Here is a 20836-nt window from a genome sequence, read left to right on the forward strand (position 1 = left end):
GCCACCTCAGCTGGTTCCTCTCGATGTTGTGTAGAAGGTATTTCATAAACTACGATTTGATTCGCTGACACAGTCACAGAAAAAGGTGGATTGTTTAATACCACCGTCTGCCGAAAACAATTGCTTTACAGTGAACCCTTGTTTATCGTGGGGGTTACGTTCCAAAAACAACCCGTGAAGCAGTCAGCTTTATTCTGCACTATTATTGTACAATACAATACTGCACTACAGAATGAAACCAAAGATCAAAGCCTGTTTTCAGGCCAAGCATTTTCGCTGTCGTTCTTGTGTTGTTTTCCTCCCTCTTGACGGAAACTGAAGATTCATTAGTTCCGTCATGGCGCCCTACAGTCGCATAGCTTCTACCTTCCTTCAGCATGTCTAGAAGTTTAACTGTTTCTGCAATAGTTAGCATCTTCCGACGTCTTTCAATTGTGAACATTTCTTTTACCCGCCATTTTCTGTTTTTATTTGTTCCTTCTGGGTGCCAAAAAGCTCTTGCTAATGTTGCCGACGAGCTAGCTATTTGCTAGCGTATATGGAATAACAAAAAAAAAGGAATATATACTGTCGACAGACAGATTTGTTCAATTTATGATGACTTATAGCTCATTACAGCGTGTCACGAAATTGAGGGGTTAGTGCTGCATTAGCACAGCTAGCCAAAAGGCGTGACTCCATATTTATAGAAAAAGGAACCTTGGTGAGAGCCCTGCGATTTCCCTCACTTCTGTACGATAATAAGAAGTGACTGAAAGCAACTAAAAGCCAGGGAAAGGAAGAGACTGAACAGACGACTGTTCAGAGGACTCCCTCCGCAGACACTTGACAGGAAGCCCTTTAATGAGTCAATCACTTTCCTTGGCGAGTCAGTATCCATTTGTTTGTTGCTCGTGAAAACAGGAAGCGCTTTCTACCAGAGAAAGTGTGTTTAAAGCTCCGCTATATCTCTGTGACATCTGAAAGAATGCTTAATAACTCCGCGGTGACAGCCGATTCTCACTTCAGCAGGGAGGTATTTTTAGGGGTCTCATCGACACGGTGTGAATAATTCACGACCATCGCTTCAACGTACGTGAGGCTGTATCAGTGACGAAAAAACCAACCGCTCCAGGACATAAATAAGTACCGGCCTTCGATCCGGAGCGTTTTTGTACCGGCCTGTGCCGGTCCCTACAAGGCTTGGACCATAAATGTTGCATGTTTGTCGGCAGCAGTTTTATTAAGACATCCATCGCCATCTGACAACGCAGTCGTTGAGGAGAAACTGCCAGTGATCAAGTATGTGGTCGCGCACAAAGGCAGGTTATGAGCTCAGTGAGGAATGTTAGCTTTGCAGAAGCAGAGCGGTCTTGTTGTGGCACGTGTTCCCGGTCCACTGGGCTTTTTTATTATTTATAAGAGCACGCAGGCTGCTGACACTGTCAGAGGAATCAAACGCAGCAAACTGGAAATCAGACAGTTGAGGCCACGTTTTCTTGTACTTATACTTGGAATAAAACTCGCCATGTCTCAACTAGAGATGCATCTATGGGTCGCCACGACAAAGGTCAAAACAAGAAAAATCTGACTGACCTTTTGTGAGTTCTGCAACGTGATTGGCCCATTTGTTCGGACGACTACATGTAAGGCTGTGTCAATACGAAACAATAAACAGAAAAAAAGCAGTATGCAACATTTGCAAAAACATATTTTTCAAACCTCATTTCAACATTCCGCGTTGAAAAAAAGACTTTTTTTTCTTTGAAACATTTGGCGTGTTTGTGAACCCTCTCACATCACGTCAAAGTTAACCATCAAAACAGTTGGATGAACGAAACGCAGCGCAGACGGATCCGTCTGTATCCCGATCAGTACGTAACACAGTTTACCTTTAGGAGGTAGGTCTTAACAAAAGTCAGTTTTGTTGTCAACTTGCAACTTTTGTACCTACATTTTTGCGACTTCCTGAACCCTCTCTGCAAATTCTGTAGTTTAAAATATTGTAGTAAAGTTCTTGCTCCTGCCGTCACAAAGCAACTTCTATGACATTTACAGCCTCCAATGGTGACTTTCCGGAGTGAAGAGGTGGAGCCTTGAACATTACAGCGTGAAGTGTCAGTGTCATAAATAATGTTAAACCTTAAAGACAGAATGAGGAAACACAGGAGCACTTCCATAACACTGAGAGGCATCTGAGTCCACACTAAAGGGGCAGTTTGCGGCGTCAGACTTGAACCAGTGCCGCCTTCTATAACAAAGGCATCGACCGCAGACCATCCATATTACTCGCACACGTCACCCGGCTGGGTTAAACGGCGGCTGAAGTGGCGCGTTTGCTCGGAGCAGGTCCAACCGCTGCCGTCTAAAGACTTGTCGCCGCCATTCTCAAGTTGTGAGGTGAACATCTGCGATGTGAGGAGACAACCAGTAAAGAGAGGAAGCAATCGAAGTCATGCCGGCACCCAAGTCGGTCGAGCCTTGTTATCCACATGGGGGAAGAAGTTTAGAAGAAAAAAAAAAATCGATGGTCTCCTGTTCCAGCAGCCCTGCACACAGCTGCTGTAACACAAGATGTGGCGCCGGGCTGACATTTAACCAGCTTCTAATATCCATTCCTCAAAGCTGCAGAACGCTCTTGTGAATCCAAGCAGCTGCTGGTTGTTGTCCCACTCTTGTCTCCGTAATGATTCATTCATGTCCACGTGAGACAGCGAAAAGTGTCATGCCAGTTAATTGTAGGTTGTGAGAAGTTGGGGACACCCTGGAAAGGTCAGTCAAAATAAAATACACAGATGAAGAATTATGATCTAGATCAATTAAGCTATGCACGTTCAGGGACCAGGGGAGGAAAGCAGAGTGCCTGAAGATGTTTCATTTTCATCTTATTTAATTTTGGGTCCAACACGAGGCCCAGGGGCTGAATTCTGCCCGCAGCAAGTGGCTAACAGCACATGATGTGTTCAGTTGGTCATGCGAAACAAGTGTTTGATCACAGACCAGATTTTTCCGCTGAAAAAATAGGACCACGACATCCACCAGAACGCGCTTCATCTCCCCCAGCGGAGCCATCGATCACTCCATCCGTCACATATGTCAAATATATTTTTGCTCTCAGCCCTCAGTGAGACTCCCAAGACAATGCCTCCCGGACGCATTGAAGGATTACTGTGACTATGAAAAAGGTGCTTGTGCTGCGCAGAGAAAACAGTAGCATTCATGTTATTATATTCCTGCTGTTTTGTCGTTTCTTTTTCATCATAACATGAGGACAGTCATACATTTATTTTCAAATGAATGCAAGAACAATTCATGTTTTTCATGTATTATACAATATAATAATTATTTTACCAATTATGTTTTTACAAAAAACAACGTAGGCGCACAGCCATGAAGAATTTTGACGACAGAAAAAGGCATTTTCATGCACTGTTTAGGGGCCTGACTAGTACCTAGTCGCTAGCAATACAGTCGGTGCACTAAATGTAAAGAAAAAGCAACTAAATAAATCACACTTCTTCAGCTGCGGTGGAAGGCGCCTGCCATTTTCTCGTTTTCATAGAAATTCACCTGTCAGTGACTTGAGACTTGACTCGAGGGCAGAAGACTGGAGACTCAACTCGTAATTTCATCAAGACTTGAGACTTAACTTGGACTTGTAAGGAAAGACTTCAGACTTAACTTGGTCTTGTGATCAAAGGCTTGGACTCGAGGGCAAAAGACTGGAGACTCAACTCGTGATTTCATCAAGACTTGAGACTTGACTTGGACTTGTAAGCAAAGACTTGAGACTCAACTTGGTCTTGTGACCAAAGACTTGGACTCGAGGGCAAAAGACTGGAGACTCAACTCGTGATTTCATCAAGACTTGGAACTTAACTTGGACTTGCAAGCAAAGACTTGAGACTCAACTTGGTCTTGTGACCAAAGACTTGGACTCGGGGGCAAAAGACTGAAGACTCAACTTGTCATTTCATCAAGACTTGAGACTTAACTTGGACTTGTAAGGAAAGACTTGAGACTTAACTTGGTCTTGTGATCAAAGACTTGGACTTGAGGGCAAAAGGCTGGAGACTCAACTTGTGATTTCATCAAGACTTGAGACTTGACTTGGACTTGTAAGCAAAGACTTGAGACTCAACTTGGTCTTGTGACCAAAGACTTGGACTCGGGGGCAAAAGACTGGAGACTCAACTCGTGATTTCATGAAGACTTGAGACTTAACTTGGACTTGTAAGGAAAGACTTGAGACTCAACTTGGTCTTGTGACCAAAGACTTGGACTCGGGGGCAAAAGACTGAAGACTCAACTTGTGATTTCATCAAGACTTGAGACTTAACTTGGACTTGTAAGGAAAGACTTGAGACTTAACTTGGTCTTGTGATCAAAGACTTGGACTTGAGGGCAAAAGACTGGAGACTCAACTTGTGATTTCATCAAGACTTGAGACTTGACTTGGACTTGTAAGCAAAGACTTGAGACTCAACTTGGTCTTGTGACCAAAGACTTGGACTCGAGGGCAAAAGACTGGAGACTCAACTCGTGATTTCATCAAGACTTGGAACTTAACTTGGACTTGTAAGCAAAGACTTGAGACTCAACTTGGTCTTGTGACCAAAGACTTGGACTCGAGGGCAAAAGACTGGAGACTCAACTCGTGATTTCATCAAGACTTGAGACTTGACTTGAACTTGTAAGCAAAGACTTGAGACTCAACTTGGTCTTGTGACCAAAGACTTGGACTCGGGGGCAAAAGACTGAAGACTCAACTTGTCATTTCATCAAGACTTGAGACTTAACTTGGACTTGTAAGGAAAGACTTGAGACTTAACTTGGTCTTGTGATCAAAGACTTGGACTTGAGGGCAAAAGACTGGAGACTCAACTTGTGATTTCATCAAGACTTGAGACTTGACTTGGACTTGTAAGCAAAGACTTGAGACTCAACTTGGTCTTGTGACCAAAGACTTGAGACTTGGTTTGGCAAAAAAATGACTTGTGAGCATCTCCAACCGACTGAAACCCTGACTAGTATCAAGACCAAGACCATCACGAGTTCTACAGCGCTAAACAGAAGAGTTCAAGTGAAATGGGTTGAGAATGAAGTTGGCGGAAGCTGAAGACACAAGTTTAGCAGGCAACAAGAGCGTGAGAGCTAAAGCTAAATTCTTCCAAGGGAAACGTTAGACACGTGTTAAAACAAACAAAAAAAAAACACTCTCAAACCAACTTAACAGACCGTAATAAAAAGCGTCTTTGTCAGCGACACAGCAGGGAAAAAAAAAACCTGGAGAAGAGATGGAGAGAAAATAAGAGCTGGGGCCGAAGCGAGTGAATAATAATGATCCATTTCCCTCTGTGGTCCTCCGTTCCTCCTTTTATCCTCTTTCGTATTCAGTCCTGCTCAGAGACAAATTAGAGAACGGTCTTCACGAACCGTCCGTCTAGACCACATCATTGTGATATGAATTAGCCGAACACGGTCGCCTGGCAACCGCATGAAGCGAAGACGGATATTTGGCCGTCGCGTTGATGTATTAAAAACTGACATCGGAGAAGCCATGGAGCTGCAGTGGAAGTCAAAGCAGGCATTCTATGGAGTCACAGTTGAGTAGTTTATTGGCTGAATTTGTGTCTCAATGGACGCCGACGTGAGGTATAAAGATTCTCTGTATCCAACGCCAAGCAATTGAGTCATCTCTCTCTCCTCTGTGGGGATTGATAGTGAGCGGAAATGTGTTCTCAGAGGCACGACACACATCCCGTCCCTGCGTGTTTAAATGATCAACACCGCAGTTACAGCAGCCCGCCGGAGTAATCGAGAGGAAAATATCGGAGTTACGTACAGAGACATGGCTCATACTAATAAACACTCCAGCGCCCAGCTATCAAACAATAACACGTACCAGCGGCTGGAAAATTAAATAGTGTGGAATTCGTAATGAAGTCTTGTGGCTGTGGCACTTTTCTGAATATTAGAAAACACTTTCAGTCAGTCTGTTTCCCCACGTGTAGGAGAAGAAAGCTTTTTATTTGACGCCACAATGGCGGCGCACAAAGCCGTCGCGGGCGTCTTATCCGAGCTGAACTGACACAATGTTCGTGAGCAGCAACTCTATTATCAATCTTGTTTAGCTGATAGGATTTGGACACGTCTGTCGCCGGCGTGTCCGTGTCAAATAACAGATGGAGTGTGGGAACTCTCCCGAGGGTCAGTGACGGAGCCAGTGCACACAGTGTCAGGGAGGTACTGCAAAAATAATTCGGTCCCGTCAGAGACTCTCAGACAATTCCATCGTCTTTACGCGGACAAAAATAAATAAAGGAATCTCAACAGTTCCACCCACATTGCTTCTCTTTGAATCCAGATATAAAAGAAATGAGAGACACAAATGTGGGAAAGTCACTTTGAAAGGATCTTTTCAGATCATTTCAAGGCTCATAAACAATAGCAAAATGCAAAATTCAATGGGTACATTGAGCATCATAATTTTATTTAAACATATATAAATAAATACATTTTGGTTTGTGCATCACTACGATAACTAAACTCCCTTTTAAAAGGAGTATTTAAAGTTGTAGTATTTCAATGAGAGTTGACACTTCAATGTGGCCATGTTTGGTATTACAGCCCGCTGCTTCACCATATGACGCCTTATAGACATGGTCAAATGTGTCCGCCACTTGGTGAACTGTGCTCCACGGGAATAAAACTAATATAATATCGTGGAGATTAAGCTAGTATATAATCATATTTCAATGGAAGATTTGAGATGTACTTCTTCACCTTCACCTGTCATGATCATCCTCCGGTCTACACATGAGCAAAGTGCGGCCCGGGGCCACGTACGGCCCTCAAGAGGTCAGTGCAATAAAAGAAATGCTACTTCTGTACCTCATTCTTTACTTCACAAATTCCAAGTAATGTTCATTTTATGTTACCGTTTTCATTTGTTTAACAGGTGATTCTCATTTGAAAAGTTTTTGTCCCTCAAAACAAACTTAACTTAACTTCCAAGTTTCATATGAGTTCATGAACACATATTGAATAATGCTAAAAATAGAAATGCAATAACAATGACCCTTCATGTTTCTTCACTTGATGTCATTTCACGGTAAACAAAAGCATCTTTTGCCAGCCATTAACTCACAGTTGTCCTCTCATAACTTAACCAAAGGCGCAGCTTTTATAAACAGCCAGTGGCCATAACTGGCACCTTGTGAGAGTTATAAAGTAAGCGAGGCCCTTTAGTCGGAGCCCGGGAGGCGGCAAGCTCCTGCACTTGTCCCCGGCAGCGCATTACGATGCTGGACTTCCCAGCCTACCACAGGGAACTGCTAAGACATACTGCTGGATCATTGGAATTCCATGACAGTCCCAGACCAGCAGGGACAAGCACATAAACACCTCCATCATTTGACCCGCTCGCAACGCCACAGACCCAAAATAGGAGGAGCCCAAAAAGCTTTGGACCCAGAGACACATTCTCAGTTTCATTCCGGCAGAAAAAAAAAAAAAGGCTCATTACACAGTTGGTCAGTCAGCACTGGCAGTCGGACTGATCAGGGATGAGACAACGGACTGGAGCCAGGAAAGAAGTGGGCATGAAATCAAAGCGGAAACTGGAGCCAGTGCGCTTGTCTGAAGCCTGGTCCTTTTCAAAGTGAGTAACAGCTCAAGGTAAAATCTTTAAAGTGGCCTTAAATTTCTTCTCTTTTACCATCAAACGTCACATACTCTTCTAAACATTTTTTTAAATATATGAATTGGTCAAGTTATACACCAATAAATGCATGATATTTGGAGAATCTTTACTGGGCCAAATTGACAACACAATACCCAAGAAAGTGTATGAATTGAGAGTTATTTTCGGGGGCGATGTCATGACATTCGCAAGCTCAATTTCAATATATAAAAGAGGTGCGTGTCCTCTGTTCCTTGCCGTAACAGCAGATTCTGACAGAAGAATCTGAGCAAAGCTGGAGCTACACATGAATCATCATGTTGAATGGCATGGCATTAAACTTATACTAGGGACCTGATGGCCTAACTTGGCCCACGGGCCGAGCCATGACTCACCATTTGAAGTCGATCTTTTGGCTCCACGTTGATCAAATACGAAGCGTAAAGGTTGAATATACAGAATGATAAAGTCTCCCCCCTGACTGTGATTAACAAGGCGTTTCTTTGAAATATAACTCGCACCCTTCCTCATGTGCGAGTAATAATGGATGTTACATTCCGGGATGACAGACTTAACCTCCGCGTGCGACTTCCAGAATTTGCGGGCGGAAGCCGACAGACACCACAAGCGAGTGAAAAATGGCTGGGGCTAAAATAAGCTCCGCCGTCGATGGCGGAGGAACACTGAATGTCACTTCCCTTTGTTTTGCGAGGGCTAAGTCTTCGTCATCGAGACAGCTATTGTTGCGTCGCGAGCCGAGACACAATTTTCTCAAGCTGAAGAATGGAGCAATACTTTCTGGGGAAAATACATCTCACAAAAGGACAGAATTATCGGGACAAAGCGGAGCTCCGCGAGAGTCCGGCGGAACATTGTTCTGAGATTATCGACTGACGTTCAAAGGCACATTTAATTGTGAATAAATCAATACGATCAGAGGAGAGACACTCGCGGGAAACAAAAGGAAAACAAGAAGAAACACAAAACTTCTGCGCAGAAGTTTGGTAGCAAAATACAATTCATTATCAGCATGACATTTCCTCTTCATTGATCTGCGGCGAGCAATCTCTAACAGGACACTCCCTTCTTTGTCCCAGACGTCCCAGAGTCCCAGAGTCTCTCCGGACAAACGGATTTATTACAACTCAGAAAGAGAGAAGGAAACCAAGCGATTCCCCTCACAAATAACCCACAACACAAGACGAATTGTCAGGAATAATCTATGAACATCTCGTGAAATTAACTAATGTGGACATGAAAACCACAGGGGCCCAATAATCTCCTCTGATCCTCGCAGGTGTCGTCTCAGTAGATTTGTTGCGTCTCACTTATTCCCTCCAGCATTAAATCGCCACTTGATTTTAATGGGAAAGGGAGTGAGTGGATGAGTTGCACTGGTTCTTGGCCAACATCATTACACACAGCTCCATCTGTTGTTTTGCAACAAGACGCTACAAAAGGGCAAAAAAAAAAAAAGTGAGACATGACGTCTTCTCTTACAGCATGCAGGTGTACAATCGGAGGATGGCGCAAAATGGGTTGTCTCAAAATTCAGCTCGCTGTAGAGCCATCGATTTAGGGTGCGGGTTACACAGGAGTGAAAGCAATAGAATCCGCCACCTTGCAGAGTTCGCTCACTAGGCAACGGCGTCTGTTCCGCCGAGTCCAACAACCCATCCTCACTCCCATGGTATAATATAGTGATGGGAAACAGTGTCCTAATTTTCAGATGCCACTAGATGGCGCTCTTTGTTTCGACATGATGTGAGGTTTCATTGAATGAGTTGTTCAAGTCCAAACATTTTACAGCAGACAGTGCCATCTGGTGGCCTCTGAAAATGAGGACACTGTGTCATGAAACCTCATCTTCAGAGATCAATAAAGTATCTATCCATCTACCCCATAAAGTGGACTTTAGTGTCCTATTCTGGCTTCAGCGGTGGCCTTCTTTCAATGGAGTACAAAACGTTTTCCTTCGCATGTAGCATTTCAAACGTCTAGGAGCGCGAGGCGCAGGGAGACGTTGGGAAGCTCTCTTCACTGACGTGCAATGGACTGAAAGTGGACAGTGCAAAAACTCCACTTTTCCAAACGTAAACATATATTTCGCCATGGGAATCATGTCAAAGTAGAAACACAACTGAAATACTAGCCTTGTCGCTGTATAAACAGCGCTGCTACTCAAGAGTTCATATCATCTTGACCAGGCTTGTAGCTAAGAGGGTGTCCGGGCGTCTGCAAAACATGAAAAAATGGACTGTATCTTGGCCACCAGATGCCGCCATATACCAGCGTAATCTGGCGGCCAAACTGCAGTTGAGAATCGGGCGTCCATTCTTTCATGTTTTGCAGACGCCCGGACGCCCTCCTAGCTAAAAGCCTGATCTAGACATTAATGGCAATGCACGTCACTATATTCATCACAACAATTTCTAAATCTCCTCCATAATCTGAATTGACGAATGAATCTCAGTTACGGCAGTTACACCAGTTTCTACATGAGGCAACAAACATCATTGCTGCCTGATCTGCTATTTGGACACAAGATACTCCTGTTGTCTGTCCCAATTTTAAGGGTCCAAGTGTCTCTTAGTTGACACCTTCAAGCATGGGAATGAAGGAAGTCTGTTCCTCTTAAATAAATAAAAATAAGATAAGAAAACACCCTGGGGAGGTGTTCCGGGCATGTCCTACCGGGAGGAGACCCCGGGGAAGACCCAGGACTCGCTGGAGAGATTATGTCTCCGGTCTGGCCTGGGAACGCCTCGGGATTCCCCGGGAGGAGCTGGAGGAGGTTTGAGCGGATCAGGAAGTTTGGGCTTCCTTGCTCCGAATGCTGCCTCCGCGACCCTACTCCGGATAAGCAACAGAAGAAGGTGAAGGTGACAAGAAAACACCCCTTTAATCCCTCACAAGTAACCATCTCCAACTGACATTGCGCACAGTACAACATATTTGTAAAAATACAAACAGAAATTACATCCAGAAACAACTCGATTGTTGCACTGCCTCAGAACTCCCACACCTCTCTTTCATTCCACTTCACAGGAGCAACAAATTGAAGTTTTATCGCCACGGTTGACATCCAAAGGGAACCTGCTGCGAGATTATATGGGCTTGACGCTGGCGTGGCTCCTCTAGAAGACGCTTCCAACCCCAAAGAGAGACAAACACAGCTGTATCATTATAGCTTCCTTATGTGGAATTTCAATACCTCAACACGGAATAGAAAAACAAAAAAAATCACAGCTTAAACAAGACAGACCCAAACTGCAGGATCAGAAGCAGCGGCCATGCATCATTTATATCCGCCTCTGTGTTGAGTGAAGCCAATGAAACCTGCTTCTTTGTGTTCCACAAGCGCTCAACAGTGACAACAGCGACATTTTCCCGACTCCCTCCCATAATGGGTCGCCTGTTTGGCGCTGGATCCTCACGCCAGCAGTCAATTACTGGTAATTACAGCCCAATTACGCCACTTCATTTAATCACGACGATCAGAAGCCATCAAGACGAGAGATGGGTCAGAGGCACTCGCCATTATGATGTCAGCAGTCGTTTTCATTAGGTAAACCAAACATTTGAAGAACCACATTCAAGAAATGCCAAGTCATTGGTCAGTATTTTCAGATCAATGTCAGATGAGATTTGAAGTTTTTTAAAAAAGCAAGGATTTTTTCACTTCAGCCCTAAATACATATTATTTTTGACATTTAAAATGTGAAAATTGTCTTTTTAAATCCTCACACTGAAAGGGCACTTTATCGCCAATTCCACCCCAATGTCTATAACTGTAATAATTCATATGAAAAAGCTTTGAAAACGTCTTGAGCACCTCCAAAATGCCTGTGCACAGGACTGACACCTAGTCATGCTAAAGGCTAACTGTGCGTGTCAGTGTTCTTACAGTATCTGACCACCGTGTTGCTACTAGATTCAATAGAAGTGTTGTTTTGTTCAGTTCCCACCTGAAGCTAAACTGTCTGTCTGAATGTATCATTTGTATGAAATGTTGTCGTCCATGTCTCCAACATGAATCCTCAGTCAAGCCACTCATTATTTTCCCTCTGTGCTCGCTCACCTGAAGCGTCCTCATCCAGTCACGCCACCGAACAGCAACATGGACGAGCGCCAGAAGGTTCCACCAGCGAGCGCCGGAATATCTGTCGCCACTGAAATGAACTGCTGTGATCGTTTGCGACATTTCCGCCAGAGGACTTTCGGGATGAGCCCAGCGGTATTGAGCTGTTAGCCAATTACCTCAATTAAGCTCCGGAGCAGATGTTCTCGTCAGAGCGCCAGTGGCGAAAGTGAGAAATCCTTGGGCCGTTTGAAAGTGGCTTCTGTTCAAAGGATTGTGTTGGGAATGTCAAATGTGCAGTTAAAGTCTGAACCGGTTCTTCTCGGCTTCACTGAGTTGCTGAAGCCGAATCTATGGGAAGAGTGAGGCAGCGTGGCCACAGCTTTTTGGGCTAAAGGAGAGAGTTTTCAATAGCTAAACTATTTATGAAAGTTCATATCTTCCGCAAAGGATGTCATGTGATGATCAGTGTGTACCTGTCTTGTTCATAAACTCACTCAAAAACAGCGGCACGTGTTGATGATGTGACTTGAAGACGTTGGAGAAGTTCCGAATGACCATCTGGAGCCACGGATCTTTAGAGGAACCTTGTTTGAGACCTTGTTTTTATTTAGCGTGTTGCGTGAGCAACTGTGGAACACTACTGCCACCTGCTGTCCTTTTGAGCTCATTTGAACTTGATGATATCAACGGTATTTCAAATGCTAAAAAGGTTGTTCATGTAGCATCTGTACCAGTGAGCGTCATGAAAAGAATTGCCTTGCTGGATTTGGCCCCCGGACCTTAGCTTTGACACCAACCTAAAGTATCATTCATTCCACCAAGGATGTCATGTGATCATCAGTGTGTACCTGTCTTGTCCATGAGCTCACTCAATACCAGCAGCACGTGGTGATGATGTGACATGGACATGTTGGAGATGTTCCGAATTACCATCTGGATCCACAGATGTTTGTTTGAGACGCCTTCCTCTTTTATTTAGCGCGTTGCATGAGACAGCTCTGGAACACTACTGCCACCTGCTGTCCTTTTTTTTTTAACTTGTTGATATCAATGGGATTTCAAATGCTAAAAGGTTGTGCATGTAGCATCTGTACCAGTGGGCCTCATGAAAAGAATTGCCTTGCTGGATTTGACCCCCGGACCATAGGTTTGACACCGACTGAACCTATCATTCAATAACTGTGGGTATTGCTCATCATACGATCTATATAAAACTACATTTAACTAGAAATTCCAGTCATGACCACCAGCTACACCAGGTCAAACCATCCAGAAAGTCATTGATGTCCCATGACTCACTTGCACTGTTAAATGTTGGTCTGTTTCAGTAGCAGTTTATGTTTAAATCCAGGATCTGAGTTGAAGATTATAATGCACATTTTATAGCACCTGAACCCCCATAATTAATCGGAGGAACTTCCACTCCTCCTCGCAGCTTTCATCCCAGCCGTGGTGACTCACTGCATTTGTCGTGTGCTTCTTTACTCACCATTTCTTTATTTTGCTCAGAGGGCTCGGCGAGATAAGCTCCCGCGACCCTTCTCTAAATTACAGCTTCTTCATGGCAGCGACATCACCAGCCGAGCCTGAATGTTATCACTCCGCAGCAGCACAACCAGCTCTTCATTTCGGAGCCCTGCTGCCGTACGGTGTCTGCCGTGAACCTCGGGGCCTCGCGGCACCTCAGCCGCTACTGGAAGTCGGCCTGAATAAAAGATTAATAAGGGAACTGTCATTTGTGTTTGACATGCTTTTTGGAAGATAATAGCCACAGGAAGGCGCAGCCCAGAAAAGCTCATTGGAAATATCCGAAAAGTGTCACCATTGCACAAACTGGTACTGGGTTGAGTTTCGCACAACAAGCGAATTAATGGAGGATCGGAATTGGTTTCCTTTCCGAGCGACTGACGTCAGAGCCTTGTCATATACCATGTTTGTTTCTTTAGGCGCCAAAATGCTCGAGGTTTGCCTGACTCAGCAGCACGCCTGCGATAGGATGACAGCTGGAAAAGCGAGTTGATTTAATACATCTGACACTGACGTAGCCCAGAAGACGTCTCGAATTTTCAATGACGCTTTCATGAGACACATTCTCGCACCTCTTCTGCCACCTGCTGACCCATTGAGTGCACTGCCATCAACCATTTTGATGTGGAGTTCAGAGATAAAACAAATGTAGTCCAGTTATGTTGGATAAAACAGGGGTGGAAATGAGCCACGTGGGCGGAGCTCCACCCTTTTATGGTCGACAAGTTCTTTGATCTAACTGCAGGGACCCTTGCAGTGAGACTTTCTGAGCAAAGGGGAAGTTTTCCGCTGTCATGTAGTCAGGCTTATAGCAAGGGGGGCATCTGGGCGTCTGCAAAACATGAAAAAATGGTCGCTCGATTCTCGATCATAGCCACCAGACCAAACTGCGGTCAAGAATCGGGCATCCATTTTTTCATGTTTTGCAGACGCCCTCCTTGCTAAAAGCCTGCATGTAGTGATGTCAGCGCTCCTCACTCTCAGTCGAGGAGGTATCATGAAACAATATTGCCAGGTTTATGAAACAGTGCCGTCATATTCAAAGGCCACTAGATGGCGCTCTTGGTTTAGCAATGCAGTGAGGTTTCATTGAAGTCCAAATATTTTACAGCAGACAGCGCCATCTGGTGGCCTCTGAAAATCAGGATAATGTTTCATGAAACACCAACTGTTCAGTACAGTGTCATGAAACCTCATCTACCCATCGCTATACAAGGCTAAGGAGGATGTGTTCTACATCCCCAGGCGACACCTTTCATCCCCAATTAACAACTAAGAAATAGATGTCCTACATTGATATTGGAGCCCTATGTTACGTCCCTGTAAACATTTCTGCCGGCAGATGCAACTCGCAACCAGTCGCTCAGACGTCTAGTATTTAGTGGTCCGGCTCCGTAGGACAAAATCCTGGCGAGAACGCCGCTTGATGTAACTCAAAAAGAATAATTTCCAATTGAATACTTTAATCGTTCGAGCAGAGGAGCAAAAGAAAAAATCTGGAAACTTGTTCTCACTTCATAAAAAATGTAGCAGAAGCAAACTTGTTAGGACTGACGTGAACGACCTCATCTCCGCCTTGAACTCCTCACACAAACAAAACTGCACCGCACTAACCTTTGCTGGAGCGGAGCCCAACAGGCATGATGTGCGCGCCGTTCCCGCTGTTGTGACAGACGCTGTAACAAGCAGCCATGAGAGTTCTCTCACAGCCTCGCCATGCAAGTACAAGTGTTGCAGCCGCAGGGTCATTCGGCGTCTCAAGGACGGTCCGGCTCGCCTGAAGACGACGATAACCTACAGTGTTTCGGGCCTCGTGAATAACTTGATTTCTTTGCTAATGCCACCTTAAATTTGCTCACAGCCTGACCTGAATGAAGAGTGTACACAGACAGCGCTAGCGTGGGAGTTGGGTGTTTGTTTTGTGTGTTACAGAGACTTGAGCTTCTGTGCGTGTGTGTAGGCGATAGCCTGTTGTTACTGCGAGAACAATTAGTGCAGGCGTTTGTGTTTTGCTGTGGGTTCATGAGTGTGCATGAGGGACCGTTGGCTGGACGTGTGTGGTTCAGTGCAAACGCAAAAGTCTCTGGCTGTGTTACGGTTCTGATGGCGAATTTGGGAAGCTTGTTTTAGTTGCTGGCTAAGCAATATGGCCCCTTCTGAATGTATGGGCAACGTGTCCCAGAATAACTTGACTGAGGCGGGCTGAGTTCATGAACGTCGGCTGAAACAGTCAGGCGCTGAACTAGAAAGCCTGCAGGTCTAAAACCAAGCTTTTCGCTCCAGTGGGTTGCGACTGCTGACTGTGATAAATGACCCCGACGTTTAATGACGGGGCCCTGCTGTATTAAAAGTGCAATATCAACAACATTGGCGCGGGAAAACGTGGCGCAGCCAGCTCCTCTGAAATGTAGGAAATGAAATTTCAGACGGATTTCATTCATTTTCTCCATGTTCCAGACGCATATAAACTCACCACCTGTTGGTGTCATAAGTGCCTCCTCAGGTGGACCCTGACAATGAGTCACGGATTGTTCGCAGTGGGAGTTGGACTCCACCTGGGCTGCCCTTCGTCACGCCGGCGACCTTGAGCAGTGACCTGTGAGATGGCTCGGTTGCGGATCAGCACCTCCAAGTCTGAGGCCATGGTTCTCGGAAACGGATTGCCCACTCTAGATACCGTACCATATTTATTTATAAAGCACATCTTCTCATCTTCCGCTTAGTTTTAGGTACCTCCAGGAGCTGCTGGTCAGCTGACCTGACCTCAAGGACCACAGAGGAGCATAGAGGGTTAGAAGCTCCGCTACTGAGGGGCAACACCATTTAAAGCTTTAAAAACAAACAGAAGAACTTTAAAATCAATTGTAAAAGTCACAGGCAGCCGGTGGAGAGAAGCTAAAATGGGGGTGATGTGCTCTTTTTTCCCTTTAAGAACCTGGCTGCAACATTCTGGACCAGCTGCAGACGGGACAGGGACGCCTGGCTAACTCCTACAAGGAGTTGCAGTAGTCCAGTCGACATGAATCACTGCTTCCAAATGCTGTCTAGATAAAATGGTCTTCACCTTAGAGAGCCTTCGATCAGAAGGTCAGCAGTGATGCGGAGACTGTACCGATCTGTTGTAGTGAAGACAGAGCTACAGAGCCTGGACTCAGTCGTAGAGTCAGTCAAGCAAACTTCTAGGAGAAGCTCAATGTAGAACCGCTGCTGGGTGGTTTGGGAAATTGGAAAGGCTGCCTTGAGGACATCTCCCTGGGGAGGGAGGTGCTCTGAGAGGATGCTAAGGGGCATCCCCAGGAAAACGCTGGAGAGACTACTGTAGACCTCCCAGCTGGCATGGGAATGACTCGGAATCCTACCCAAGAAGGATGTGGATGCGGATGTGACCATGGAGCAGAGTCTCTGGTGGTCAATGGAATGAGACAAGCACTTTCTAGTCTTCAGAAAAACCATCACCGGTGTGAGAATCATCTGTGTTGGAGCTCGCACTGACATACCGCAGCCACTGGAGTTTCAACGAGGAAGGAAGCTGTCGCCAGCGCAAACTCCCGAGGTTGTCTGAACTCCACGACGCCGCTGCCCTCAAGAGTCACTTTGATATACTCTGGAGGGCAGCGCTTCCGCCGCAGACTCCCGGAAACGCTTCATCAAAGCTGCACAGAGAGAGAACTGCGGACGCCGGGTCATGGCACAGACAGGTGCACGACAGAGCAAATCTATTCTCCGGCAAAGTCAAGCAGCTGGAAAAACACAAAATAAAACAAGGTTTTGCCTTTCACACCACAGTTCTCTGGTTATTTTTGGTTGACAGTTGACTTCGCTCCACCACCTGCACCCATATGGGTCCCGAGTCAAGTCCAAGCCAATAAAACTGGAGGAGTCATTTAGTGAACAGCCTCCTCATGTATGTTCATCCAGAACAACAACTTTCCAACAATCTTCCGAGCGCCTTCCGAGCATGTCGATCTCCTCCCCAAGGTAACCGTGACCCACTTGTGAGCATCTTCAGCATCCATCTGCCCGAGCCGTAAATTGCACTGGCTTGCGATTGCAGGTTATCTCATCCGTCAAAGCAGCCCTATCAATTCCACCCAGCCGCCTTGACAGAAGGCATTAACCCTCCAGCGTCATCCTGGCATCAGGCGTCGGCAGACAATAACAGTGAGTGATATCAACATACCAGATGAGGATTGTTGACGCATCTGTTGTGACTCTGAGCGATGGGAAACAAAAGGGGCTTGACAATTCTTTCGGCGCTTGAATAAGAATGCATCGCACACTTCTTGTCGATTGTGTGCAGCAGCTCACGACGACAATGGGAGGTTACGGACAAATACGTTGCCGGGCAAGAAGTTCCTGAGTATTTCACTTTTTTGTTTTCTATGTGGTGTTCCCCTGAAGCTTGCCAGGGACTCCGGTTTCCTCCCACTGGACACAAACTCAAGGGTTAGTTGAGAATTGTCTCTAGATGTGAGTGACAGTACAATGACTCACCTAAAAACAGATACACACAGTAAAACAACTTTACATTATCTTTTTCCAAACCCAAATATTTCAGCAATATAATTCCATACCTTCAGCATTTAAAATAGTATTGATAACAATGAGATAATTTGGGCAGCAGGTGGCAGTAACAATTATAACAAAAACAAAAAGGAATATTCAGATGCCTGGTTGCTAATACAGTAAAGCAGATACTAAGCGTTGTTTCACATTTTTAAACCTGAGTCTCATTCAAGCTATACGTAATGGATTATTTATTGCAAAATAAATCTTTTGAGTCTGCTTATTAATGTCCTTCTGGAGTCTATATAAACTCTTAAACATTCAAAAACTCTCAGTAATGTTGAATAAGATGTGGTATAATGGAAGCACTCAGTGACATGAGCACATTCGCCATACGGTCACATGAGAACCAGGCCGGCTGTGTGTTACTGTAGACGTGAAAGGGTTAAATGTTTGTTTTTTTTGTGCGAGTGTTTTAAAAATGCATATGATTATCTGCACTTCGTGCCGGCAGGGCTGGATTATGTGCCAAATCTGACACACAAGTGCCACTCTGAGGGCACCTGGCTCCACTCCTGCCTGCTAATCCTGTTTGTACGAGCCCTGCTTCAGGGAGTAAGGCTAGTGGGCCGAGCTTCAGAGGGAAGGTTGAGCACCGCAGCATGCCGCAGGTAAGCACAGGTAAGTCGGTGAAAACACATCGTCGACCCCTTCGGATTTTCCTTTTTTGAGGTTGGTTCTTGGTCCTGAACTGGAGCTGTTCTGGAGGTTATAACTACCGTTAATAAACCTAGCACAAGCGATATCTTTTCGTTGCGGATGCTGAGGTTGTTTACACGGCACTGGCATTGGAGCGGACTGTCACCACCAAACTTTGAAAGCTGAAACGTTTAGCGCTGGCTCTGGATTCGGCATGGTTCCAACGAGTTTGTGCATGTCAGCTAGAAACAAATCCTCCGGCGCATGCGTGAGACTCATCATAATAACAACAGCCACCTGTCACCGCAAACCTTCTCCCCCCCCCCCGAACTTTTATGTCCTCACCCACACTCAGCTTGGAAACACCCCTCATCGTCTGTGAATGAAAGATGCCATTGATGGACAGGGTGTGTCTCCCGTAATAAGTCTGAATCTGAGTCAGTGACCTGAGGTTTTTGGCAGAACAAGGCGGATTCTAAACTGAACAGTTTCAGAATGGTTCCATTCCACTCCGCCGCACCGCTTCCAGCCGTTAGGCCCCAGTACCCCCTTTAAAAAAATTCCCCTCCACCTATTGACCATGTGTAGATACCGCAACAATATGACCAACCATCTATGCCAGGTCCATGTAAAGATAGTTTCACCAAATGTCGTGGCTCCAGACGTTTTCAGTAGCCTTGAACAAATGTCTTTTCCCTTGAACAAAGTGGGATTTTTTGAAATTGTGATTTCATTATTTTCTTTAAGATAATATAGTTGCTGTACATTCATTTTAGCGACATCATTTTGAACCGTTTGATAGCAGTGAGTTGACGGAGACAGCAGGTGGCAGTAGAGGTCTGGAACTTGCTTGTATGGCAGGCACAGTGGGATTGAAGAGGAAGGGTCAGGCTTCTCAACACTGAAAGAAGCAAATCCTTTACCTTTACATTACCTCCCAATGTCAAACTATTTCCTAAAAATTTGATCCTTTTTTTGAATATTCTGTACCTCAAATAAAGTTAATCTGTTTAGTTGACTTGTCAATGAAAAACCCAGACATGGTAAAAAGAAAATGTGAAAAACATTTCGGATACTTCAGCAGTTTGTTCGTGAATGATAAGGATTGCGGCCACATTGAGCCATCTCCCTGACCTCACGTGGCCCCTGAGCCTTGCTTTAAGGCGCATCATTTTAGCTCGAGCTCCCTCGTGAACGCCTCATGAACTCTCTGTTTCTCGGACTGTTATGAGACGAAGACTGCGCTCAGCACCAGGGTCGGTTTAAAACAGCGCTGTAGAATGAAGAAAGAGCCACCGTCCAGCAGGTTCCCTGGAGGCAGCTGAGAGGGGACGATACCGCGGTGGTCAAGCCTCGCGGTGGTCACCCATCAGCGCGCGCACTGCGACATGTGATTGGAACAGCAGACACCAGAATGAAAGCGCTCTAACCACAAGGGGACGATTCAGAGAGAGTGGGCTAATCTCCACCTTCACTCCTCGCGCACACACACACACACGCACGCACGCTGGATTAGTATGCAGTGAACACAGCTTCCCTCATTGCCTTTCTCGCAGCCGCAAATAAAAACCCAACACACACTTTCTCCAACAATAATCCGCACGAGAATAACAGTCGGGATTGAATCCTCACCTCTGATGGATCCATTTTGCGCAGCTCCGCTCGGGTGTAGATTCGGTTCCGCCGCTCCCTTCTCCTTCATTTACTCATTCCAGAATCCGAAAAACCGCTTCCTCCATGTCGCCTGTCCTCCACTTTACTCACTCAGGGGAGACACGCTCTTCCTGCAGATGTTCGGAAAACCAGTCTGGAGTCAAGCTGCGACTAGAAGCATCACTGCGCATTTGTAGTTCCTCAAATCTGAAGGTGGATTTCCACTGACGCCGTGTTTTTTTTTAGCGTGTATATCCCCCCTCTGCCTGTGAGGAATTCACATGTCCCGCGTGCGAGTCGAAATAATCCTCAAAAGGAGCGAGTATATCCAAGGTAAAGTTTCAAAGAGTTATTTTAAACGCATCCAGCGGGGAGCAGCGTGGAGAGGTGCGACCCCCTCGGTGCGCGGCGAGAAGACTGCGACGCAGCTGAGCTGAGGCGCAGACACACACACACACTCACACGTGTCCACGCGTTCTCGCACGCACACTGACAGTGAAGTGAAGTGTCCGTCGGAGAAAGTCCGCAGAGACGCGCGCCGGTGAGCGGACGCGCACCGGCACATGGAGATTGCGCAGATGGTGATGCGTAAAGAGCCACTCCGGCGCGACCCGCGGCGACGACACAGCGTCCAGGCGATTAAGAAACGTCCGCGGATTAGCGCGTGCTTAGGGGTATTTACCATTCACAGCAGCGTGGCAGCC

At 45.7% G+C, this 20836-nt stretch overlaps 1 protein-coding gene across 3 annotated transcripts in view; it reads right to left on the reverse strand.

Moving 5' to 3' along the window:
* LOC128747419 (leucine-rich repeat and fibronectin type-III domain-containing protein 2) overlaps positions 1–20629 on the reverse strand; it is an 89569-nt gene extending 68940 nt beyond the window's left edge. For all 3 annotated transcript variants that reach the window (XM_053845296.1, XM_053845297.1, XM_053845298.1), the window contains exon 1: positions 20112–20629. The gene's annotated coding sequence lies outside the window, so the exon portion shown is untranslated. The remainder of the gene's footprint in view (positions 1–20111) is intronic.
* Positions 20630–20836: the final 207 nt, after the last annotated feature.

Source organism: Synchiropus splendidus, chromosome 16 (assembly GCF_027744825.2).
Source record: "Synchiropus splendidus isolate RoL2022-P1 chromosome 16, RoL_Sspl_1.0, whole genome shotgun sequence".
NCBI classification, from domain to species: Eukaryota; Metazoa; Chordata; class Actinopteri; order Syngnathiformes; family Callionymidae; genus Synchiropus; species Synchiropus splendidus.